The sequence below is a fragment of the Myodes glareolus genome, chromosome 26 (assembly GCF_982192425.1).
Source record: "Myodes glareolus chromosome 26, mMyoGla1.1, whole genome shotgun sequence".
Lineage (NCBI taxonomy): Eukaryota > Metazoa > Chordata > Mammalia > Rodentia > Cricetidae > Myodes > Myodes glareolus.
In genome coordinates, this window is record NC_142051.1 from 28763546 (window position 1) to 28791036 (window position 27491).

Consider the following 27491-nt stretch of genomic DNA (forward strand, 5'->3'; position numbering starts at 1 on the left):
CTAATAAGCATTTAATAAATTTAGTAGTTGATTAAAGTATGATAACCATGAATCTTAACAAGAAATGTAATCAGAGGACACGGTTTGAATTCTGCCATTTCAGTACATCCAAGCTGAATGGATCTTAGTGAGAATGACGCAAAATACCACATAATTCCCTTCCGTTGACAGGAAAATCCAACAGCCAAAGAAGTTCATTACTCATCACCCATCATTGTCCTGAGACCTTCAGCCTCACACTGTTTAAAGGGGCAACTATCCTGAAGTGCGTGAACATTTTATCAAATAATACCAATAGTTCGCAACAAGTCATGTTGACCTTAGTTTGAACAGAGATGGAAAAATCACAGAACAAAACATGCTCTAAAGAACACTTATGAGATGTTCTGTCATTTGGTAAAACTATATAAAAAAGAAAAAAAAAAACATATAACAAAACTGAAAGAAGAAAATGCTCAGAAATATCAAAGCTCTGTTGGAGGGAGGACGCTTGTTGGTTTCTGGCTACCCGGCTAGTTTAGCCCTGAAATAATCACACAGATATTGTATTAATTAAATAACTGCTTTGCCCATTAGATATAGCTTCTTATTGACTAACTCTTATATTAATTTAACCCATTTCTATTAATCTGTACATTGTTAAATATGGAACTACAGAATCCTGAAGGAATAAACTTTCTAAAACAAAAACATAGAAAACGTTTATAAACATAGCAGCATTTAAAATTTATGGTTTATTATAACCAAAATTGAATATAAGATGTTATTTCTGGATAAATCACAGGAGAATAATTCATAAACATAAAAATTATTAAGTTACAAAAACAATATAGTAATTGTTGTGTAATTCTACCATTTAAACATATTATTTACATTAATCTTCAAGACCAACATCCTGTAACATAATTTGAAAATGTTTAAAATTTTAAAAGCACGCTATAGTCTGTAGAACCCAGAATTTATGTATAAAGGATGGATCTGGAAGGAGAGGACATATAGATCACTCTAGAAATGGGAAATAGAATAAATATTCATTGATGAATTGGGATATGTTGGAGGGCTGGAATGGGAGGATCATATAGAGATGTGGGGCAAAGAGCGAACAAGGGAAATAGGAGTATAGGGAGAGACAGATAAAATTAAGGACCATCTGAGGGGTAGTATGGATATCAAATAAAATTCAAATTTCCAAAAATATATATAAATATTAAGGCCATCTAATAATATCAGCAAAAGCTGAGGAAGACAAAGCCACAACAAAAAATCTCATGCCAACACGTGAAACTTCCAATACCCAGGAATGGGTTAAATCTAGTTGAGAAGCTAGCTAAAAGAATCCAGGGAGAATTCGTAAACAACCCAAGCTGTTGCCAGGGTTAGAGTTTGATTGCAGTGACTAACAGTGAGGCCTCATTGAGGAAGACAACACCTAGATAGTTCACTGAACACTGAGAAGTCAAGCTATTGCCTAAGTAGAACCTTGACCCTACGGGCTATTGTTCTTGGTTATGGAAGGCACTCTGCATACCACCAAAGGAGAAATGTTGCACCAACCCAGCCACAAACAATTCAATCTGCAATAGTGTCTTACACATAAAATCTGCTAGTTCAGCAGTGTCATATAGCTTGGTGATATAACCAACCAACACCTGATTTGATTCAAGACACACTTGATGAATGTGGAGATGGCCATATGTTATGGCTGCAGATTATTTTAGTGTTTTTATGTGTTTATTGAAAATGTCAATGAATGTGTCCCTCCATTTATCTTTTTCTTGTGTTTTTGCTTGGGTTCACTTCCTTAGGTTGGTTTTGACTAATTCTTATGCTTTTATTTTCGTTTAGTCATAATATATCATATTATATTATAATTATGTTCTATTATATATTGTAGTATATATCATTATCCTTTAGAAGCCCCTTGGTTTTCTAATGAGAGACAGTAAGGATTGGGTACAGATAAAAGGGGACTTGGTGTAGAACTAGAAAGAGTAGAGGGAGAGATACCTTAATCAGGATATGGCATATGAAATTAATCTATTTTCAAGAAGTAAAAAAAAACTAAACTTAAAAAAGGTAAAATGTATTATTTATTTCTTAAATACTTCAAATATATACTTGTTGCTTGTATACTTCATCTATATACTGATATGCACAGCTTATAGACAACAGCTAATGTTGACATATATAAAGAAAATGAACAAAGTATTGCTAACTACTGACATGTCTTTTCAGTTTTGATCTTCTGAAAACATTTTAGACAGCAGTAATCCTTCAGAAAACATTCACACTTCACAGACACCTAGTGCCCATTTAGTACTGAAGCTGCCTGCTGTTTGAGTGAACTCATTTTTATTGGACTTGACAGTATCTCCTTCCAGTCTTTTTCTCTCCTCCATGTTCAATAACAGCAGTGTACTCGCAAGCCTGTCACCAGCTTCGTATATACAAAAATGCATGAAGAGAGAATTAACATAGATGTACACATGTCTGTCAATCTTTTGGTATTACAAGAGAACTCCATGTTAGGGCATGAGACAAGGGAGAGAAGTCTTTTACTTCTAGATCACTGAACTTTATTCCACAATGTTTTACTTCGGTTCTGCTCTCAACAATTGGTAACTGAAAAATGGCATCACATATTAAAGAATTTAAGCAATCAGCAACATAAAATCTCTTATTGTTACAACACTATTATATATAAATTCTAAAAGATATAGTATTCAATCTTATGTTGCAAGCTGTTTCTACATGTGAAAGGAACTAGGCTGACATAATTGGCTAAATATTTTGAATGAAAATAAGCTAAAACAAACCATTTTTCCTCTCTTCTACCATAAAATAACAAAATGTTTATACCATAAAATACCAAAATGTTTAACACAAAAATCACATTAACTGGTTTGTAGACTAATGGTAAGCCAGAAAAATATACAAAATTAGGCTAACAAACAATAAACACATTTGTATTATTCAAACATGTGAAACTGGGCTTTAGCATAAAGATGTTGTTTTATTTAATCCTTTCTTATGTAGCTGAGATCGCAGCAGTCAAATTATGAAGATTGCTTACCACCACAAAGAAAATAGAAGTCTTGAGACTTGAATATGAGTAACATTATGAGAGAAAATTCTCTCAACATAGAAGGAGCTAGAAAAGCTCACTCTGAATAATATGTCTACATCATAATACAGGCAGGGCACAGAAGAGCCCTCTGAGACTAAAACAAAGAGCTTTTTGTGGGAATCAGAGACTTACCAACAAGAAATAATGTGGTAAGGAGATAAAGATTGTATGGCTGTCATAGTAAAATGATTTTGCCATTGTTCTATGAACTACGTGAAGAATTACGTGTGTGTGTGTGTGTGTGTGTGCGCGCGCGCATGTGTACACATATATATGCCTTCTTCATATATATAACATATAATAGTTTATAAAGAAGCAAAATATATTAAAAACCTAGATATCACTTTTATATGAGTAACTACACGTGTGGATGTTGAACAGTGAGAAACTGGGTAAATGAGAAATAGAATGGGGTCCAACTATTTTCTTATACTTTCCTACTCAATTTCCCGTAATCTGAAGCAAAGAAAGAAATTGTGAAAAGTAAGTTTACTTAAGGACCTCATCCTGTTGTCACGTTCAGAGAAATTAATTTTCCTACTAAAGGAATCAATGTTAGAGAAAGAAGTAAACTTAAAGTGAAAATACGACACTTGAATTTAATTATTATGTGAAACTATTAAGGAGATAACAATATCTATTGTCAAGATAAAGATTTTCTCTAAGAAAAATAATACACAACTTTAATGGGAAAATTGCAATAACATACCTTTCTGGTATCCTTCAAGTCTACAGCATGGAATTTACCATTAGGTATGTAGCAGATATCTAGAAGTGATACTCTGGTTCTGAAGGATAACTCAGAAAGTAAGCACAGTGCCTCCAAACTTGTTTAAATACAGTTCAGTACTAAGACTCACATTTTAAACATAAAAGTGTGGCCATGCCCAGCTGTGCTCCCAGAACTCCAACAGTGAGCTTGTGCAGGGAGCCAGATACAGGAAAAACAGCTAGAAACAATAGGAGAAATAAGAGAGATCTTGACTCAGCTCTGTCCAAAGCAAAAATGACTCCAGAGAATTCTGACCTTTACTCATGTGCTGTGGAAAACATGCAAGCACACATACATGCATGCACACACACACACGTAAATATAAGTAAATATATGCATAAACAAATAAATGTAATTAAACATCATTTCCACATGAAATATACAATTAGAACCACTCAATAATAGATAACCAACCTTTTTATATTATAATAAAATTATTAAATTTGAGAAATTTTTCTTCTGGACAAAGTGACATAATACTTTATGTGTGTAGATTGAGCTACACACATAAAGCAACAAATCTTGACCGTAACACTCACAATGATAGAAGAGTTCAAAACAATTCAAGAGTTTTATAAGACAAATTAAAGACACCAAAAGAACCTAAAAACATATAGATATGTCTAGAGCAATTGATCAGTGGTTAATATTGATCATGGCTCATCCTGAGGACCTGAGTTCAGTTTCCAGTACCCACATCAGATAGCCAATAATGAATTGTTAATCTGACAACACAGGATCCAAAACATTTTACTGGCATTCACAAATGCACATAAATAAAATCTTATTTAAAAATACAGTGTACAATATAAAACATAATACAGTGTTGATAGAGGTTCCTTCCTGCCCAGTCCCACAATAAACATGCAGAAACTATGCCATTTCAATACTCATCGGGCATTAGTTTAAGCAGATTTCTAGCTAGCTCTTATATTCTAAACTAACCCATCTTTATTAATCTGTGCATCACCCCAAGTTCATGGCCTACAGGTAAAGTTTCTGCAGGCTCCAGCAGAGGCCTCTCTCTCCTATGGGGGCCACATGACTTCCCTCTGCCTGTGCCTACTTTCTCTATATATCTCTTCCAGACCGGATAATTTCGGTTAAGACATTGGCCAATAGCTTTTTTTTTCTTTTTTTAACCAATGGCAATAAAACATTCGCAGCATACATCACCTTCCACATCAACACAGACATCTAATTAATTCTAGAAATTAAATGTGAAATACAATTTACAAAAAAGAAAACATGAGAAGAATATGAAACGGATCAAGAATTGACAACAATATACACACCTTATTGCATGTAAAATAACTAGATACTTCAGGTAAGAAAATAGCGTGTTAATGTAAATACAAAGCACTGATGTTCTAGTTTACATTCTTTTGCTGTGATAAGACACCCTGACTTAATTAATTTCAGCCCTCTAGAGCCAGATGCAGGTGGATCTCTGTTAGTTGGAGGCCAGCCTGGTCAACAGAGCTAGTTTCAGGACAGGCTCCAAAGCTACACACAGAAACCCCATCTCGAAAAAACAAACAAACAAATAAAAGCACACTGGCTACCTGAATCAAAGCAACCATAGCAGGAAATGGATTATTTTATCTTAAACTTCCAGGGCGTGACCCACTGTAGAGGGATGTCAGTATAGAGACTTGAGGCAGTAACTTAGGAGAATAATGTGCAGCTCACTAGCTTGGCGCACTGATTGCTCACTGGCTTGTGTTTAGTTAGTTTTCTTGTCCAGTCCTGACTCACCTGCCTTAGGATGGTACTCCCCACAGTGGGTTGGGTCCTCCCATATCAATAAAGAAACTCTCTCATGGCCATGGCCACATACCAATTTGATCTGGTAAATCTCTCAACTGAGACTTCACATTGCTCTAGGCTGAGTAAGTTGATAACTGATCTAACGAGGATAGTAAGCTCCATTCATGTAATTTTAGAAACCTGCTTCTACTGCTAGGTTTACTTCAGAGAAATAGGATTGAAAGAATCAAAAGTGATGTAATACAAATCAGGGCAAAATAGAGTAATATAAGCCTGACATTAAGCCAGATGAGGTACTGAAAGCTGTTGCTTATTACAAATTTTATTCAGAACTGAACTGTATCCTAGTTGGTTTTATGAAACTTTGTAAATAAATGGTATTATCAAATGTAAAGTTATATTTAATGAGTGAATTAAAATAAAGCAATGTTGTTTTACTTTTAAGTTTAAACAGACATCAAAAACCTTACATTCATGTACTTCTATTAATAGAAATAATTATGCCACTGAAGATGAAACATAATTATGTAATTTTTACTCATTCTAAGAAATAAACCATAATATCTTTTAATTTTATTGAGTAAGGAAGGTTTGTGGTATTTACATTTAATCTGTTTAAAAAAAACAAAATATATGAAGTAGTGTAGATTGGCATAAAGAGCTAGCTACAACTTCAAATTCCTGTTAAGTTTCCTTGTTTAAGCAAATAATTATGGTTTCCTGATATTTTCTAGTATCATATTTTCTGTTTGCCACACACTAACTATGAGCAAGGCACCTGGAGCATAAACAGTAACTACTTCTATATCCTAAAACACTACAAACTGTGTGGGAGAAGGAATTGCTAGGAATAGTCTCAGTCACAGTACACACGTAAAGAACTTTAATCTGGTCTCGCATATAACGACTGCATTTTCCTGTCTACATTGTAAGTATGGATCAAGCAGTGTTGAAGATCTTGAGTGGATGTATATATAGTAAAAGATATACTAAAGATAGATACATTTGTGACCCTTTGTCTGTAAGACTTTTGATTATAATGGAATGTTAGAGATTGTCTAATTTTCTCTGATCACTATTTTTTAAGGTATATATAGCATAGGACCATTAAATGTTATTAAAATAGCGCATTCTAAATTAGCCTGCAATTGCTGTCTCATAGCTTCTATTCATTTCAATTACACTAAATTATTTATATTTTAATCACGTGAAGACTAATGTTCAGGTACATATATGTAACGTCATCACATGGGAGGCTAATGCAGAGGGATCATAAGTCAAGGCTTATTCGTTCCTGGCTATATGATTGACAGGCTTGTCTAACTGATGCAATGAGGCACATTTTAAAAGAAATTAAAGATGCAGATGAACAAATACAAACCAGTTAATTATTGTTGATCACTTGAAATTTACTTGTAAATCCCAAAGTTGGACAAAAATTTTATTGCAACAAGAGACTAGGACTATAATCTTTTACATACCAATTAATAAGAGATGATATAATTGAATAATGTTCCCATTACAGTAGGAGGATAATCCTACTGTAATCTCAAATATATATTTGTAAAATTACTAGCTCTCAATATTTTAGCTTTTTGACTGTAAAACAATATGCTGACTTGGATGCTTTTTAAACACTGTAATAAGAAAGTATCTTCAATGGAGATAACCTTTTCATTTCTGTGGTATTATGACAAACACAATTTAAAATTAAAATATCTTGGGTCATTTTTCAGAAGTACTTAGTACGACTTGCAGGCAACTCTCTAGATTGTCCCTATTGCTCTCCCCTTACGTAAAGAAAGGAGGGCAAGGATAATGAACCCCTCTGAGACTGCTAACTTCTCTTGCCTCAACTTCCTACCAGCTGTTTGCAATTCTCTGCAAACTACACATGGCCTAATGGTTTAGGGACAAATTAGGCATATACCAGCTGAAGGGCTCACTGAAGGGGAGACTCAATGAAAGATATGAAGATGACTTTGCCTCCCAGACTGAAGTGATTCTTTCTCATGACTTTTGTAGGCACCCATGTTCCTATAAAGACATTCTCACCTATCCTCTGTAAGTGACCCCATTGGGGCTTGCTTACTACTGGTTTACCAACCTGATCTTTGGTTAAATCATTTGCTTTGTTAATTGTGCCATATCTGGGATGAGTGTATTTTTTTATCTTCTGTGATATTTTATGCAACAGAAACTCTATAATGAAGCACAATTCTTAGACCACTACTTTTGCTTCTTTACAATTTCTATAAATAATATTCCTTTAACTACTTTTTAATCTATAGCATTGGGCAATAGATAAATTTAATATAACATTCTTCCATCAGATCTTCCTTATTCTGAAGTTACAAAAAGATTAGAGGCACATTTTTATGATCTCAGAATTCAAGGAAGCAAATCATAAAACAGAAAAAACTATCACATCTGGATATGTTCTCAGTAGTTCGACAAGAATCACAAATAAATGTGTTGTTATTTATGGTATAGAACAGATTAACTGCACAATGGGAGGTCTAATTATTTAAGAGTAAATAGATATTTTAATTTTGCAGACTTAATTACCTTTGTGGAAAATTGCAACACTTTCAACAAGGTGTCATCTGAATTAGATTCTGATTTCATCCTTTGCTATCAACAAATATGATGATCTTATTTAAACCATTTTTATTTTACTTTGCAAACTTGGATTATTAAATCATTTTCTGGATATACTGAATTCATGGTATTGCTTTAAGAAGTAACGATTATCTTCTATTTTGCCAAGAGTACTAAAAATTCAGTACCAAAAAACTAACCCAGGCAGCATATCACACTTATTATTCCTGTGAGGCAGAATCTGACTTACAGGAAAGTGTCACATGACTGTATCCAGTCGAGTGGCCCTCCTCCCTGGAGCTCATGTCAGGGTTCACAAAACAGTTATGTTTCATTGCCGATATTTTAAGGGTCAAAAGACATATTGTTCTTAAAGACCATCATCTTAGAGATGTTTTCAGCCCCTAGTGATCTCCCTCAACTTCTGTACTGGAACCCCTCTCACAGTTCCATCATGGGCCTCAATCAAATACGAAAAATTCTAAGATAGTTGGTCATGCACTCTTGACTGGTCTGAATCTCACTGTGTAGCTAAGCATGATCTTGAGCTTCTGATTCTCTTTCTTCCAATTCCCACTTGCCAAGATAATACACATTTACCCCCAAGCACTATTAATGTAGTGTTTAGGATCAGGAGTTCCTACATGTTAAGCAAATGATCCACTAAATCAGCTGTATCCTCGGTCTAATATACATCATGCTATATAATAGTTGAAGAATTCCTTTTCCTTCAGGTGAACATAAGATTTCCATTAACAATACGACTCGATTTGTGCCTTATCCCTTACTGTGTTTTGTTGATTACCAGAAAACCAGTTGCTGGCCACATTAATTATAATATAAACAAATAATTTTCATGGTTGTCTTAGAGTGTGTGTAAATCTTGATGGTTAATGTGATGAATTAATACAGGCAGAAGTTTGCCAATATTAACTAAAGTGTGTTCTTAGTAATTGTAGCCATTAGAGTCTACTTTTAGTAGACACAAGTAAAACTGTCTATTCTCTATGTTTGTAACTGTATGAGGAATATGTTCACTTCTGGTGTTAGGTTGATTTAGAGTTTCCTTGTGGATTTTTTTCAAAGTCTCTGTGCCTGGACCCATGATCACCTGCTCTTTTCTTATGCTTCTAAACTGCTCAATTATTTTCTGCTCCTTTTATAGACAAAGAAAGTCAAATATCATTTTAGAAGCTTATGAAAATGAAGAATCAGTCAGGTTTACTGGAAAAATAGACTTAAGTTCCTGTCACATCTTCCAAAAGTGAGGGCATAGAACAATTCCAGCCAAGGACCTCCTATGGTCAGTGCAATCAGAGGCTGCTCGATGCATGAGCTAAAGTAATAAAATATGAAAGTATATTTCTTGAATAATATTCCCATCCATTACTTTTCTCAGTTTGATAAATCATTTGAATCTGTGCTAGATGAAATCCTAGCAGTTAGTGTAGGACAATTGAACTTCAGGGTATTGGCCCAAGCTTTCTAATTAGGTCCTTTTACAAGAAGCACGAAGTCCCATTCTTCTCTCAAATCCATTGCACAAATTCATCTCTTGAATCATCATTTCCTGTAGTAACAATATTTCCTGTAAAATTGGTGTTATGTTTATTTTTTAGTAATTGATTTTATCCCAGCTAACATTGACAAACTGTGTTAGGATGTTGGCATATGTTCTACATATCTGGTAGGGTGATTGGACTGGAAAAAATGTGTTAAATAAATACAGATTGACAAACTAACTGAAAAATTTGTGCTTTACCCTTTGTTTTGTTTTTACTAATAGACTGATTTGTTATTTTTTCCTTCATCATCAGTCTTGTATAAAACGAAGATATTTTTATATTTTAGAGAGCAAAAAAAGGTTTTAATTTCAAATGTAGTTAGTTGAACAATCAATACAATAAAAATATTTATATGCTTTTGCTGTGACTTAAAGTGAATACATAGACATAATTTATAGCACAAGTTAGTATTATTCAAACTACTGTTTAGCCATTATTAGAGATAATTTCTACTTAGATATAATTTCATCATTGACCTTTTGCCAGGTATAAGGAAGATTAAGCATGGTATCCAGTTATTGTAATTTATGATAATTCAGGTAATGACTACTGACTGGTTATGAATGGAAAGATTTACAGAAATGTATTCCAAACATATTAATTCATTGCAATCCATCAGCCTCCCATGATGTTTACCTCTTAGCAACCATAATCTGGATTTTTCTAATAATAATATCTTATGTATAAATGTTTATTCATGGTGTTAAGCAGCTTAGAAGTTACATTACAGACTGTGCATACATTCTGTGCTTTTAAGTATACATAAATTTGTTTGTATATATAAATATATGCAAAAGTCTATATATGTGTGTTTTTATATTTATATTTATATATTGATTTTCTAGGATTTCTGTCTACAACATTACATCATTTTATTTAGAATACTGAGAATTTTTGGAATAGAGAGATGACTCAAAGATAAATAACATCTACTAAAAATAAGATGACAAGAAATTGTGTCTTTTCATCCAGTTTACCAGCTGGTACATGCTTATAACTCCATGTACCAAGTGTCTGGTGAGGGTATAGAGAAAAGTAATTCCTTATTTTCAAGTATTCAAGCTATTAATTTATTGAAGCTAATGTCAACTAAATAGCACACACATTGTTCCTAATGTGGTGTAGGAGGTCTTTCGGTTTATGTGTTGCTTTCATTGATTAATGAGTAAAGAAACTGTTTTGACCTTTTGATAGGGCAAGACTTAGGTAGGCAGGGAAAACAGAACTGAATGCTGGGAGGAAGAAGGCAGAGTTAGAGAGATGCCATGGATCCTCCGCCTAAGACACACTGGTTAGAATCTTGCCAGTAAGCCCCTGCCATGTGGCGATATACAAAGATTAATAGAAATGGATTAAACTGAGATGAGAGTTAGTCAATAAGAGGCTAGAGATAATGGACCAAGCAGTGATTTAATTAGTACAATTTCTGTCTGGTTATTTCAGGGCTAAGCTGGCTGGACAGCCAGGTCAAATGAGCAGCCTACTCCTTGCAACAATTAGCACCAATATGATAGACTAAATGCATTTGAAAACCTGAGAGAGCTTAATTTTAAACATGCAAAAAAAAAAAAAGAACAGAGGTTAACACAGCTTTTTGCTACTTACTGGTGGCAGGCCACCGTTCCTTCAGGGGAGATTTTTCTATTTTTCTGACTCAGCAGTAGTTGCAGAAAAAAGTCACACTGTTTTGAAATGCAGGCTTTCTGGGCTGTGCTGCCAGTGTAACCTCTGGTTCTTTCGGGGGACAGAGCATTTGAATATGGTTTGTGTGTAGATTCTTGCAGCTTGATTAGTCATGGCATGGACTGGATGTTTGCCTGGAAGTGGGGTGGTGTGCGTGGTTCTCAGATGTGTGAGCAGCTCTGCCATGCTTGACTAGGCCAGTCAGGAGGCCAGGATGAACAAGCAACCTACTCCTTCTAACACAAAGGACTATTTACTTAAAGTGTTTCAAGTCACAAGTCTCAATAACAAGTTCATCATGAATAGTATTATATAAGAAACAATTGCTATTTTAAACACTAAGAATTTTTCTTTCAGAAAATAATTAGTATCTGTTTTGCAACATTAGTCATGGTGGATAGGATAATATGACACTGAATTTTCCTTTAATTTTGAATATTCTATTTTTCAGTCTTTGTTTTACAGTTATTTGGGTTGATGTTGCTTCAGGAGCAAAGTACAAAAACTACGTATACTATTTATTCATTATTTTGATATTTTGATTAACACAGTCAACTGATACAAATATTTATTATTTAAGGAGAGATATATAAGAGTAAGTCCTTAATATATATTTTTTCTTTTGAGGTTATAACATAATTACCTCACTTAAATCACTTTCTCCTTCCCTTTCTTCTGTCCAAAATTTAAATATAGCCTTACTGGTGCTCTTAAAAGTCATGGCTTCTTTTTTATTAATTCTTGACAGATACATGTATGAATAATCCTTCAACCTATATAATGTTACTTCTATGAATGTAGATGAGTATTTAGTATATTTTATACAAATGTAAGGCCTAAATATATCATTATACCATAAACATGCAGAAAGAACAAGCATTTGAAATAAATTTAAGGTAGCTTATGCATACATAGTATAGTTTTTTTATAACAGATATTTTATTCTCAGATTGGACTCTTTTGTCCAGCCAGTACTCATCAACTCTTCTCTTGTTAAATATAACTACAGTGCAATTAGCTATAGAAAACACTGAGGTTATTTTGATTGACTAGAGCTAAAAAAGAAATGTTGAATTTTTCTCAGTGTAGAAGTTCTAAAATAAGTAAAAAATTATCTCAAATTACATAAAAAAATAAGAACTCTAAAAAGTGCTGATTATTGATAAGGAGGTTTGAGAAGAGGTTGTCAGCAGTAATTTTGATAATTTTCTTCTAACTTTCTGAGAAACTCACAAAGTATTGCAGGGTAATGAAGGCAACCATACCTACCAGAAAATTGGATTCATATGATAGAATCTGGATGATACACAAGTAACCATTAAATCAATATAGAAAATTGGTTTAAGGAAAGAAAAATATATAACCTATCTTAAAATGTGGAATAATATAAAATTCAGAGACAACTATGTCAGACTAAGATTAATTAGTATTTAAATAAATAGAAATTCTTAGGTTAAATAATGTATGAAAATAAAAATACCTTGCTGAGGGATAACAATTTTACTCTGTAAAGATTTGTTTCTTTTACTTGTTTAATAAAACACTGATTGACCAAGAGACAGGCAGGAAGTATAGGCTGGGAAACTAGGTAAGAAGTAGAGGCAAGACAATGAGAACAAAAGAATCCTGGGAAAAGGAAAGAGTCAGTTGGAATCATCATCTAGGCACAGAGGAAGCCAGACACGGAGCAAGCAAGATGTGACTACCTCACTGACAAAGGTATTAAGCCATGTGGCTAACACAGACCAGAATTATGGGCTAATATAAGTTATAAGAGTTAATAAGAAGCCTGAGCTAATAGGCCAATCAGTTTATAATTAAAATAGACGTTTTTGCATTTCGATGGGACTGAACAACTAAAGGACCTGTTGGGATAGAAACATCAGTCAACATAGCTTGATTGTTTTATGCATTGCGATGTTTTCTTTTTTACTTGAATCTGTGAAAACATGTATGTGTGTGTACAAGTATGCATGTGAATGAAGGTACCCAGAGTGGCCAAGTGATCATGATGATCCTGAGGCTATTGTTACAATAGCTTGTGAGCCACCCATTGTGGATGTTGGGGACTGAAGATGGATCCTCTGCAACAGCTGTGTTTGCTCTTTTAACTACTAAGCCATTTCTTCAGCCTCTATATTTGGTCAAGGTGATTTGGACATATTATTCCTGACTCTAGTTAAAAAGGATTTTTTAATTAACTTCCATCATTCAAGGCAGATTGCTAGAAGATTTTATTTAGATCACAAAAAGGAATGACAAATAGAAAATAAAGTACATATATGTAGCATACATATGTTAGAAGACGAGTAATACATTTAAAAAGGAAAGAAATATAGTGGGTGATTCAAACGAAAATAGTCAGGAATTAAATCTACGACAAATGTAGATTTCAGATCATAATATGGGAGACATGATTGAAAAACAACAGTCAAATCTAGTAGGTGTGGACCCTTAGAAATTATTTCTCTTGTCCTTTCCTTTCCTTATTTTTTAGAATAAGTGAGTAAGTGTGCAACAATCTTCATTGCTTCGCATATCTTTCTGTTGAAACAGAAATATTGAATGACACCATAAAGGGAGAGTCATAATCAAATTAGGGGCATTCCTAAATCACCTATTTTAAAATCTTTATAGTTCAATTATACTTGAATGAATGATGACAGTCTGTACATATTAATAAGTCAAGGGTGGTAATTTTTTTTGCCTCCCCCCAAAAAAAGAGAAAAATTTTTAAGTTCAGATGGAATTGCTTGTGTGGTGCCTGGGTGTGTATAAAGCAGTTTTGGAGAATTAACAGTTATTTGAATGACAATATTAGAGATGAAGCATTTGAGAAGTCATTCAAAATCATTGTGCATTCCACCCAAGGCTTTGCACTTATTTCTGTCACCTTTCTCCTTTCATTATGGTCTTCCTATCTTCTTTTAAAAATCTCACTTTATTGCTGTTATAGATTCATTTATATGTTCTTTGAATTACAATGTGATTATGTTCCAGTGAACTCTCCCTGGGTTAAAACGAAAGAAAACAAAACAAAGAGCAAATAAACAAACAAAAAAATGAAGTGAAAATAAATTCAATACACAAGCTGCACTGAAAATCACACTCTATTAACACCATATCCTGGAGGGAATCCGTTACTTTCCCCTCAAGATTACATGGGCTCTGATATGTTGTAGAATATTATTTTAATTGGGCAAAGATATGTGATAGTTCTTTATGCTGCAGAATATTGATTTAACTGAGTACTGGTGTTACTTCTGTTTATTCTGCATTTGTTTAATGAATTAAGGATGTGTGTTTAATTATGTAAAGATGTGTTGCATCTGTTTCATCTTGCCTTCCTAAGACATCTGATTAGTCTAATAAAATGCTGAATGGCAAATAGCGAGACAGAAGAAGGATAGACAGTACTGACAGAAATAGAAGTAGATAAATAGGAGGAGAAATCTAGGATCAAGAAGAAAAAAGCACCAGAGGAGAAGGGAAGAATGAACAAGGGGAGCTCTGGACCAGAAGCAAGGCAGCCATCAACCACCCAAATATAGAGAAAAGAAAGTACGGAAAGATAATAAGAACCAAGGCAAAAGTTAGATACAGAGAAACAGGTTAATTTCAGTTAAAAGAACTAGACAGAAATGTGCCTAAGCTAACCTGTGCATTCAAAACTAATAAACCTCTGTGTCATGATATAAAAGCTGGTTGGTGGTCCAAAAGACTGATTGGTAAGAGATTATTATGAACTTTAATCATTTCTCACTTTATCAGTGAGCACTGGTATTATCTCACATTTGGCAGAAACCAATAATATGTCATCAATCAGTAACAATAGTAAACATATGTGAAGAAGAATCTCTTTAAACAATATCAGAGAGGCTCATAAATGTATTTAGAAAGAGTTATCTCAATGGAAACTGACAATTAATTCTTAGGAAATTAAACTGAGTGTCTAATAATAAGTACTTAATAAAAATTCAAATGCATCCAATTATAAGGGATAATAATAGAAAGTATAAAATGTAGATCACTGATACTTCATCTATTTTGTGGTGGAAACTTACATTTATGCTACAACTTTGAAAAACTCAAAAGCATGTTATTAACCTATGTACATGTGTATATGTGACTCTACTCATTTTTCTGATCACGAGGCAACAGAAAAAATGTACATTTATACCAAGAACAGAAATAGGAAATTTCCTTCTATTTTTCATGTATCCTTAAATTTGGCAGATGTAGAATATACTGATACACCTTCATTAATAATGACATAATTGAATAGTAGATAAAGTGAAAGTTATCTCCCAATGTGATGTCTACTAGAAAAACCAAAAATAAATTATTGCTTTCATTAAAATGCATAGACACACAAGGTCACACAGGTCTATAATTCTACCCCTCAGGACATTCAGTCATAGAGAATGCGAATTATTGGGCTGGACTACCTAGAATTTTCCTGTCTGAAAAAAAAATATACCAATCAATACAAAAATGAAACACAATATTCTTTGCTAGGTACTATGATAAAATTTTTAAAAAAGAGAGCATGATTCTTTGGACAGTTGCGACCTTTAGCATCCTCATTATTCTGCAGTTAGAAAAGCTATTAGGAATTCTGTATTCTTCTGCGTATTGTAATTTAATGTAAGAACACAGATCCAACATAACAAATAATATTCATACACAATTCTTTATGCCAATTCCTCTAAAATTAAAACACAGGTATAATATGTAACATATTTAATATACTTTGTGTTTACAGTGGATACATGCACTTAGCATATGTGATATAGCAAACACAGAGTTTATAAATACCAAGAAAGCCACCTAATTCGATGAGTCAGCATCTTCAGCTATGCTTACCTCTGCTCTTTGATCCAGGAGACATCAGAACTCTGAAAAATTAAAATTTGGTTTTACTAATGTCACTCAGGCATGAGATTATAGGTAACTTTAAATATATTTTAATAGTATCATAATCTCATGGTTTAAGAATCTGCATATCATGTGGAACCCTTATGAAGATAAAAGTCATGGTAAAAGTTACTCTCCTGTTTTAGAAGAGTTAATAATAGAATAATACCAAGAGGTTCAAAAGAGCACGATTCAGTGGTATTTTAGCAATTCACTTAATGCAAATATGGGGAAAATAATGTGTTCCTTGTCCCTCGGTAATGTTTTGAAATTATAAAATCTCCCAAAAGAAAAGAATTTCTGTTTGATAATCTATGTAGTGAGTGTATCTTACCCAGTTTTATTTATTTGGAATCAATTCCACCACCAAATACATTGCTCTTGTTTCAACAGACTACTATATTTGTATTTTCCTTTCTTTCTCCTGGGTATTGGAGACCCCTCAGAAATTCAGATTGGTATTGTAATTACAGTCTTCCAGTTTTTGCTGGTCTCCCAGCAGAATACAATACAACTTAGCCTTTAGATGGTTTTATGTAAAACAGGGAAGTAACCCAAACATTGAATTGACTCTTTACATTGTTTCAGGAAACCTCAGTTCAGTTTTATTTTTTTTTAATTTAAAATGAGTCAAAAATGCATAAAGGAAAATAAAACATATTATGATTTATACTTCTCAAATCCACGGACACTATTGCATAAGATTTCAATTAGTGGAGGTTGGTTTCTAAGTTGTGTTAGATCTCTGTTCAATTTTAAATTAAGTCTATAGCTATCTTAAATGAGTATGCTTTCTAGAAGTTTAAAAAACATATTTGGCACAATTAACAAGGGATACACTGTTAGTAGCCTGTTTCACACTCTTACCTACATAATTAAACCATAAATAGATCAACATGTGAACAAATAGCATATACAATTATACAGAACAATCAAGAGAATCACTTCAGAAAGTAAGTACTATGTAGTGAGATCAAATTTTACTGTATAAAAATCAGGTAGTTCACTGACAAACATTTATAAGTATCATGCGTGTTAAATTTACATTTCTTTCCCTAAGTATCTTCTATATTAGGTTGCAAACTCAGGTTATATACTGACAACTTCATTCACTTTTTGTTTATTTAAATGTGGTAGATTCCTAATTATTCCTACTGCCAATAAAATTTGTGCCCTAGACTCCTTGTACCCACTAAAGAATCTACTGTTTGTTCAATAAATTATGTTCAACGGATGAATACAAATTGAATCAACTCAAAATTATAGGTACTATTGAACAAAAGAAGATGTTACTAAGGTCAAGAAATTGCTTTAAAATTTTTCTTATTTACAAGTATATGAAATTAGTTTGGAAATGTAAAATCCTTAAGCTATCATGGAGAAACAATACCTTTCTTAAGTTTAATGCTGTAATAAAATAATCATTTGAACATTCTAGTTTCATAACTTTTATGGACAGTGTTAATATTTTAGCATTGTAGAAGCACATCATTTTGATACAGCCTAATATAATCAGAAAATCTGGACTTTTGCTAATTTAATTTTTTTGAAACTTTTTAGTGTTTACACAGTACATTTTTATGAGTATCTCTCTGAGAAAAAACATGTAATCTCTCATTGCCTTAAGCAATATTGATATTAACAACATGGATAATTGTATGAGTATATAATTACATGCTAATTATTATAATTAATATTGTGCATAATTAATCCAGCTTCCAAATATCAGGAAAAGAAAAAAATTTTACCTTGTCATTACAATAGGAACTTTTTGCTTTCTTTTCATTTTTTGTTTTTTCCTATCTAAATAATACGACTTTTTTACAAGTATTTTTTAAGATTTCAGAAAAAATACACTACTATAAATTATTTTATCTTATCTTTTCTATTTTGAGTGCTGAAATTTATTAGACTATTATCTTGACAATTACTAGATTTTGATCCGTTTATCTTTTCTTTTTCAATGGAATCAAAAAAATGTACAACTGATAGTAAGATGAAAAAAACCATACCAAAGGTAGGCAGATGGAATGAAAATTGAGCAACTGATTGTATCAAAAATAACTATGAAGATAAGTTTGACACATGAAAATAAATATATATTTATTTGACAAACACTTCATACAGAGAAATTTCCGGTAGCCATATCTGAGGAATAGCTAAAAAGGTAATAATAAGTCTGATTACCTTTAAGCTGATCTTTAATCAACCACTTCTGTATACAGCTTGCATCCCCACAAACTTATTTGTGAGAGTCCTATTTCAAAACGTGATGTTTCCTAGATATATGACCTATGGGAAAACACGTGGCATGGATGAACTCATGTGTCCTCAGCATTCCATTTTGGGTTAAAACCCTAATTGGATGAGTTTCAGAATACCTATCTTCATTTACAACACAGGGAGTTCATGCCAGAAGTGCACTTACTAAATTTCACTAGGAATAAGACGATATTTTGTCTTTATTCCTTTTTCTACCTATTGAAACTGAAATACAGTTATACAATATCCCCTTTCAATACCCATCTCCAGTATTTTCCATGTGTGCTCCTTGTTTTCTCTCTAATTCATGACTTCTATTTATTTAAGTATCTCATGTTCTAGATGTCGTATCTTTAAGCCTCCAAAATTGTCCTAATTTGTTATAACATTCAGACATAAAATAATGCACTATCTCAATCTTAACACATACTTTGATGCCAAATGTAAAACATTCATTCCTGCATTAGTAAATTAGTAAAGATCATCTATCCTCAGAAATGTTAAATGATAAGAAATATCTAAATTATTGTATTTAAAGACCATTCCTTCTTATAATTTTTCTGTGCACCATATGAAGGTTACAGCATTGCTTTATGCTTTATTTCAAGAAATTCTACTTGTAGCAAGTTTTGATGGAGCCTTCTTAAGACAAATTCTGAAATATCTAAGAGAAATTATCCATGCAAAGATGGCTAATTTAAGCAGAGATCTCTGTGTCTTAGAATGAAAATCAAGAAAGATGAGTCCTAATAGTCTGTGAAAATCTTGGGCTAGGTGGGAACAAGCATGAAAAAGTGAACTCCACAGGAGCAGGAGCAGATCCACTCCAAGAACATTTACAGAAACAGGACTGAGCCAGTGACCAAGGCAGGAGCAGGCCTGAGATAGCAACCTCCACAGGAGCAGGTAAAGGGGAGCAATCACTGAGGGAGTGGGCCAGAGTCAGAGACCTCTGTTGGTTGAGGTGTGAGTCTGGGACCTCTGAGGGAGTAGACCTGAGCCAGGAATTCTGTGGGTTCAGGTGTACCCAAGTCTGGCACCTCCGATGATGATAATGGACTAAACTTCTGAAACTGTAAGTGAGCCATCCCCATTAAATGTTTTTATTATTAGAGTTGCCATGGGAGAGAGCAGAGATACAAGGAACTTACCTAAACATAATAAAGGCAATATATATCAAGCCAACAGCAAACACCAAATGGAGAGAAACTCACAGCTATCCCACTGAAATCAGGAACAAGACAAGGTTGTCCACTTTCTCCATATCTATTCAATAAAATTCTTGAGTTCCTCACTAGAGAAATAAGACAACATAAGGAAACCAAACAGATACAAATCAGAAAAGAAGTCAAACTCTCACTATTTACTGATGATATGATATTTTATCTAAGCAACCCCAAAAATTCTACCAGGGAACTTCAACTCATAAACACTTTCAGTAATGTAGCAGGATAGAAGATTAACTCAAAAAAAAAAATCAGTGGTCCCCCTTTACACATTAGATAAATGGGCTGAGAAAGAAATCAGAGAAACATCACCCTTCACAATAGCCACAAATAACATAAAATATCTCAGAGTAACTCTAACCAAACAAGTGAAGGCATGTATGACAAGAACTTTAAATCTTTGAAGAAAGAGATTGAAGAAGACACCAGAAAGTGGATAGATATCTCAGGTTCTTGGGTAGGTAGAATTAACAGAGTAAAAATGGCAATCTTACCTAGAGCAATCTACAGATTCAGTGCAGTGCCCATCAAAAACCCAGCAAATTTCTTCACAGACCTCGAAAGAATAGTATGCAACTTCATATGGCAAAGCAAAACAGAAACAAAAACAAAAAAACAAGATAGCCAAAACAATCCTGCACAATAAAAGAACTTCGGGAAGCCTCACAATCCCTGACTTCAGACTCTAGCACTGAGAAATCTAAAATGGATGAAAGACAATTAAGAAAATGCTCAACATCCATAGCCATCAGAGAAATGCAAATCAAAACAAATCTGGGATTCAATCTTACCCCTGAAGGAATGGCCAAGATCAAAAACACTGATGACATCTTATGCTGGAGAGGTTTTGGAGTAAAGGGAACACTCCTACAATGCTGGTAGGAGTGCAAGTTGGTATAGCCCCTTTGGATATCAGTATGGAAATTTCTCAGAAAATTAGGAAACAACCTTCCTCAAGACCCAGCAATACAACTTTTAGCATATACCCAAAGGATGCTCAATTGTACCACAAGGACATGTGCTCAACTGTGTTCATAGCAGCATTGTTTTTCATAGCCAGAACCTGGAAACAACCTAAATGCCCCTTGATCAAAGAAGGTATAAGAAAAATACTGTACATTTACACAATGGAGTACTACACAGCAGAAAAAAATTAATGACATCTTGAAATTTGCAGGCAAATGAATGAAGCTAGATAGCATCATTTTGAGTGAGGTAACCCACACACAGAAAGACAATTATCACATGTACTCACTCATAAGTGGTTTTTAAACTTATAGCAAAGAAAACTAGCCTACAAATCACAGTTCCAGAGAACCTAGACAACAATGAGGACCCTAAAAGAGACATACATAGATCTAATTTACATTGGAAGTAGAAAAAAAACAAGATCTCCGGAGTAAATTGGTAGCATGGGGACCATTTGAGAGGGTGCAAGGAGAGGGGAAAGAAAGGGAGGGGCACAGATAAAAATCTGTATCTCAATAAAATCAATAAAAAATAAAAAATAAACTATACATGTAATTTTTTTCAATAATAATCCTTACAAAATCAGTGCCAATTCAGGGGTCTTCTTCCACATATCTATAATCCCAAATATATCTATTAGTTACACGTATACATTGCGAATTCAAACCATTACTGTCTCAAAACTGTGATTTCAGATCTGTTGAGTCATCCTTGTGAAGACTGTATGCAAGAGATACTTTAGCACAGAAGTTTGATATCATATTGATTTATCTATTTGTAGAAGTGACTCACTCAGTAGGTTATAAGCTCCTTGATGATGCGAGAAAATGTCATTGCAGAGTCTTACTTCTAGCTCTTTATAAAGGGTTTAATGTAGTAGATGATTATAAAATTGTTCAAACGTGATTTCTAATGTCCGATATAAGAAATAATTTAAAAGCTCAGTAAAATATGGAATATATTTACAAAGATATACCATTGAAAGATACATAAAACCTATGTTTGTAGGCAACAAGGAATATATTTTAGACATCCCTATCTTTGCAGACAGTATGGTGGTTAAAACAGGGAAATTGAAAATTTGAGACCAGTTATATTGTTAGAGACTGTCTCAAAGTAATAATAAAATTAACTTGCCAAAAGTTGTTGGTGCATGCCTTTAATGTCAACACTCAGAAGGCAGAAGCAGGCAAATCTCTATGAGTTTAAGGCTAGCCTGTTCTACAAAAACTAGTTCCAGGAAAGGCTCCAAGGCTACAGAGAAACCCTGTCTTAAAAAAAACAAAACAAAAACAAACAAACAAAAATAAATTAAAAAATATAAAGAACTCATAATTTTCCTTAGTCGTAGAGTCCTTGCTTTATACATTCACATGCCTGGGTTCAATCTTATTTACTAAAATTAAAGGACCAGGAAAAGACAAAGGAGGAAGAAAATTGGAATGAGAAGGAGGAGGAGGAACTAGTAAAATGTGTAGTTGGTTTGAGAAGCCTGTGTAATATCAGGCTGAACATATTCTTTACCAAGAGTTATGGTGACAGTGCCGTACATTCAGATCCACTCCTGGAGATATGAAATGATGTCCTCAAACAGTAGTTTGCAAAAGTTCTCCAACATTAAACTAGCAAATTCCATTTTGTTTCTTGTTTCTTTCTCAACTTATTTTTTTTTAAACTTTTCATTTGTTTGTATGTTGTTTAATTCCATCTGCTTTCACGACTTCTACTGCAAGGGAAGAAACTGCCAGTCCTGGGATTTTGTATTTGACATTCAGATAGCTGTCAGCATACTTAACACTGATTTTACGTCACTAGGCTTCCTTTCTTTTCAGTGTGGTAATATTGTTACTAAAACTCATTTACGTCCCCGCACTGCTAGTTTGAAATTATTAAATGGCTTTTGAGGACAGGTTGCTAAGCCGAGTGTTCCAGAACCCTGAGTGTCTTTTCCTTACCAAAGTATGAACAGTACAAAAGCTGATGTTATTTAAATAAACACCTGGCTTCTTTGATTTTCAAGGACCATTATTTTATAAATTCTTTAAAATACTGACCCAAAAATCTTGCAGTAGATAAAATTAATAACATCTGAAGGGTATTGACAGTTTTCACAAAAAACTTGTACTTCTAATATTTTAGAACAAGTGTTTCAAGACCCTATAATATTTTCTAAATTGGAAATGTATGCAGTATTTTACAAATTGGAATTTTTTAACAATATTAAAATCTTACAAGTACTTCTAAGTCAGGAGGACAAAATTGGTCAGACCCTGTCTCCTGAAATGCACCATCTGTCTGGAAAATTGAAAAAATCAAGGTCTGCTAACTGTTGCAGACCACAATTCCTAATCAACTTATGATTTCGGAGTTATGAACTTTAATAGAGTTTTCCAGGACAAAATGTGTTTTACAATAACTGCTCTTTACTGAGTAGATTTTCTCTGAGAGCATTGGTCTATTAGTTGTTAATAAAGGGTTTCATGTTTGGAAGGAGGGGAATAGTAACTATTATGAGAGAAACCAGTTCGTCTACAACAAAGACATGTATTAGAGAGTGGGATCACATTGGAGCAAGACTCATAGCTCCACAGGTAGAGAGTGAATTTTTCTTCTGGGTGGTTACATGAAATTGTGCTGTACTTTAATAGAGTTTGATACTAGTGGATGCTCCAAGATTAAAAAAAAAGAAAGAAAGAAAAGAGAAATCAACCTGTTTGTCACCAAAGGAACTTTATTGGTAAAGAAATCTGCATTTCATTCCTTTCTACAATTCCATATCTAATGTGGCCTGAGAGTTCTATCAGGCACAGGAGACTGCAACAGTGACATGTTCAAATGCAATGTGCATCAAGATGAAAGTCTCACTAGCATTTCGGTGGTACTGGAATCAGATGGCTCAGATTTAAACTGTTGTTTTACTTTGAGTTATAATCTTCTCGCCCTCTCTTGGCTTTGGTAGTGGAGAATAGATGTCTGTATTATTATATATTATCTGAGATTCTTTTGGAGACTGAACTAAGGAAGAAAAACCCTCTGTCTCCAGCCTGTGCAAAGCTCTCATTGACTTAAGAGGAATTTATCAATGTAAAAGGATTGGTTTACTATGGCTTTAAACTCTCATGCATCACAGAGGGATTTGCTAAATACTTTCAAGGGGACTGCATGCGTGCTGCCAAGGGGCTTCTGAAAGGCACCGAACCTTCTGGTGATTGAAATGTACAGTTCCCACAGCAGTGAATTAACATAATTGGAATCGGGACTAGATGTTTTTATAGGAGCTGATTATGTGCAGTTCCAATAGTATCATTACTTTAGCCTGTCTTCTCCTTGAGGGCATAGGCATCCTGGAAAGCAGTTTTTAAATATGAAGGCTGCTCAGCAGGTAAGTGGCTCTGGTAAGAGGTACATTAGCTATAACTTACAAAGCAGACTTGCTGGCATTTAACATTCTAATTATATGTAGCATTACGATGTGTTAGGGGATAATACATGGCATGAGCTGTCTACCTGAGAACGAAGTTTCAGCCTGTCTATGCCATTAAGATCTATTATAGAAGCATAATATACTTCTGTGTGGAACACTGAGAAAAAAATGGTTAGGTTAAATGGTGCCAGGATCCATTATTTTCCGTTTTATATATACGCAAGAAAAATCATCATGTCACATGTAGACATATTCCCAACCAAATTTCAGAAAGCAAAAAAAAAGTCCAACATCACATGATTTAAAACCCAGTTGTCAGTTTTGCCGTTAATGCTTTCAAAGAAATCTTTTGTTCATAATATCCATGTAACATTTAACTCTATGATAATTTTCTATATTTTTAAGACTAAAATTCAGCCATTCATATCAAACATTATCCTTTTGATACATGCAATTAGATATAATTACTAGGGGCTATGAGATGATTCAGTGGATGAAGGTCCTTGCCATTAAGCCTCAATTTCACCTGCAGAACCCACACGTTGCAAGTTGGGAGCATTATTCCCTCACATAATGATCATGTCATCCTCTCTCTCTCTCTCTCTCTCTCTCTCTTTCTCTCTCTCTCTCTCTCTCTCTCTCTCTCTCTCTCTCTCACACACACACACACACACACACAACATATACATACATGCATATTTTGATGTGAAAATGAAATCTTTTATAGTAATCGATTATTACTTTCAGTACACAAGACGGCCAGTGTTCTTTTTAAAAAAATAGCCTTACCCATATACATCTTTCTAGCCTAATAAGAAGTCTTGTATTCATAGGATGTGAGTGGAGGATCAAATAAGCTAAAATGTTGCATTCCTTACAAGCACATCCACCATTTTAGCACTACCACACAGTATCAACTACCAAATCATGGGTAAGTACTGTTATTGAGTTACAAATAATAATAATAAAATAGGTCCAGAGTGGTTGCACACACTTTTAATCCCGGCACTTGGGAGGCAAAAGCAGGTGAATCTCTGTGAGTTCAAAGTCAGCCTGGTCGACAAAGCGAGTTTTAGGATAGCCAAGGCTATTACACAGATAAGCACTGTATTGAAAACAGAAAATAATGATGATGATGATGACAATGATACAGCTATCATTTAAAAAAGTCATAAAGGTTGTTGAGTGCATATAGTAAAATAAAATATATACCATAAATCAAGTAAAATTTAAGAAACATATTTTCTCAGTAGTGTTGGATTGTAGTGAGCTGGTGAGGAAGGTTGAAGATAATAAAGTCACCCAATGAGCTACACTAGTCTGTATGTTATGCTTGATAACTTGTGATGTATTTAAAATATTTTTAGAATGCTTAATAAATAATATTGCAATTCATTTGTATCACTCATTTTATAGCAACAATGTCAATTCTTCCAAGGAAAATGTTATTTTTCAAACTGATCACAATCAGAAAAAAATATATTAAATACAAATGGATTTCAAATCTAAATTTTAATATAAGTAATGAGAGTAGATGAACATAATCCAACTTACCAGTATAGAGTTTACATCATGAAAGGTTTTAAACTTTGAATAACTAAATGCCAATAAAAGGGTAATTTATAGTACCACATGTGACAATGTCTATTCAATTAAAAAATGTAATTTTAATTTGTTCCTGGGAATGCCAGATATTACCTTCTTAAATAAAACACCCACACTCAAACTTCAGCACAGCTACTCAGATGTAGATGGACCATAGATCCTGAGAATGAATTACTCATCCTGTATTGAAAATCATTTTCTTTTTCATCGACAGTTTAGAATGTGATCAGAGAAAATGAGTAAGTTGGGCATGGGTCTCGATGTTCTTCATAATGCCAATATATATTGTTCCTTTGGATTCAGTAACAGTTAAGGTAATGGCCACGTACAATATTGGAATAATAAATATTCAATACTAGGTTCTAAAACTTAGTTACAGAGAGTAGAACTGAGTGTATGTGTGTAGATATTAGATAAAACACACAGAACCTCATATAGACATGTATTAATAGACTATCTAAAAAAATAATTCTACTTGGGCCACACGTATATTTACCGTATTTTCTTATCATACTTAAACTTATTTGAATAAATATTGATAATTGGCAAGCAACAATAATCCTATCCACAGTCCTCCAATTGCAAAGATATTTAAAACACGTTTGTTTCTTGAATGACTACAAGATTTTTCTGGAAGGACAAAGTTAACATTATTGTCCTTTTTACATTCTGTTTTTTTATGTATGAGTGTATACTTATGAATGTAGGTACATATGCTGATGGAGGCCATAGCACAACATTTGAACTTTGGGAACCATTCAGCTTGTGTGTTGGGAGAGGATTTTGCACTGAGACCTGGCGATTCCTGACTAGTTTGAGTGTGCAGGCCAGTGGTCCCTAGGGAGTGCTTTGTCTCTGCCTTCCCAGCATTAAGTGCTTTATCAGTGCTTGCTGACCACCTCCTGGGAATGGAACTCAGGTCCTTATACATACGTAGCAATCAATTTACCAACAGAACTACATCCTCAACACTTAAAACTTTAACAATTTTAAACATCAATGCATTATTTCCCCCCCAAAATTTTACAGCAAAAGTCCACTATGACTGTTTTTGAGTAACTGCTTTCATATTGGATTTGAGACCAGTCTCACAAGGTGATATTCCATGTCTGGTCTAAAATCCTGTTCAGAAGCCCATGACTGTGTTCCTTCAATAGAATGCATTATTGCTATTTTACTACATGGCCATGTTTTGAATTGCTGCCTAAACATGTTTGTTTATGCCCATAGACAACAGCTGCTTTCAGCCATGGTTGCAGAAGCTTCTTTCTTTGGTGCACTGCCATCAATTCAGATAGTCACAACTGTTTAAAGTTTTGAGAATAAGAGACTGAGACCTTGGCCCTGAAGCTATAATATAGTTGTCATTTTTATCATCCCTCAGTCTACAACTACCAAAGCTATGGGAATGCTACTGAAGAGAAGGAAAGGAAGTAAGGGGCAACATGGCAAGACGTGATGGAAAATAATGTCTTTGGACATTGCATAACTATTGAACTCATAACTCATAGCAACTGTAGTTACCTGCATGTAAGTCCTTCCCCAAACCAAGGGAGCCACCGTTAGGGCA

General features: G+C 33.8%; 1 protein-coding gene across 4 annotated transcripts in view; it reads right to left on the bottom strand.

The window, feature by feature from the left end:
* The window catches only part of Mgat4c (MGAT4 family member C), a 575343-nt gene that overhangs the window by 418113 nt on the left and 129739 nt on the right, over nt 1–27491 (bottom strand). For 2 of the 4 annotated variants that reach the window (XM_085683477.2, XM_085683474.2), the window contains exon 2: nt 16385–16416. The exons of the other annotated variants lie outside the window; for them this stretch is intronic. The gene's annotated coding sequence lies outside the window, so the exon portion shown is untranslated. The remainder of the gene's footprint in view (nt 1–16384; nt 16417–27491) is intronic. 4 annotated transcript variants of the gene reach the window in all.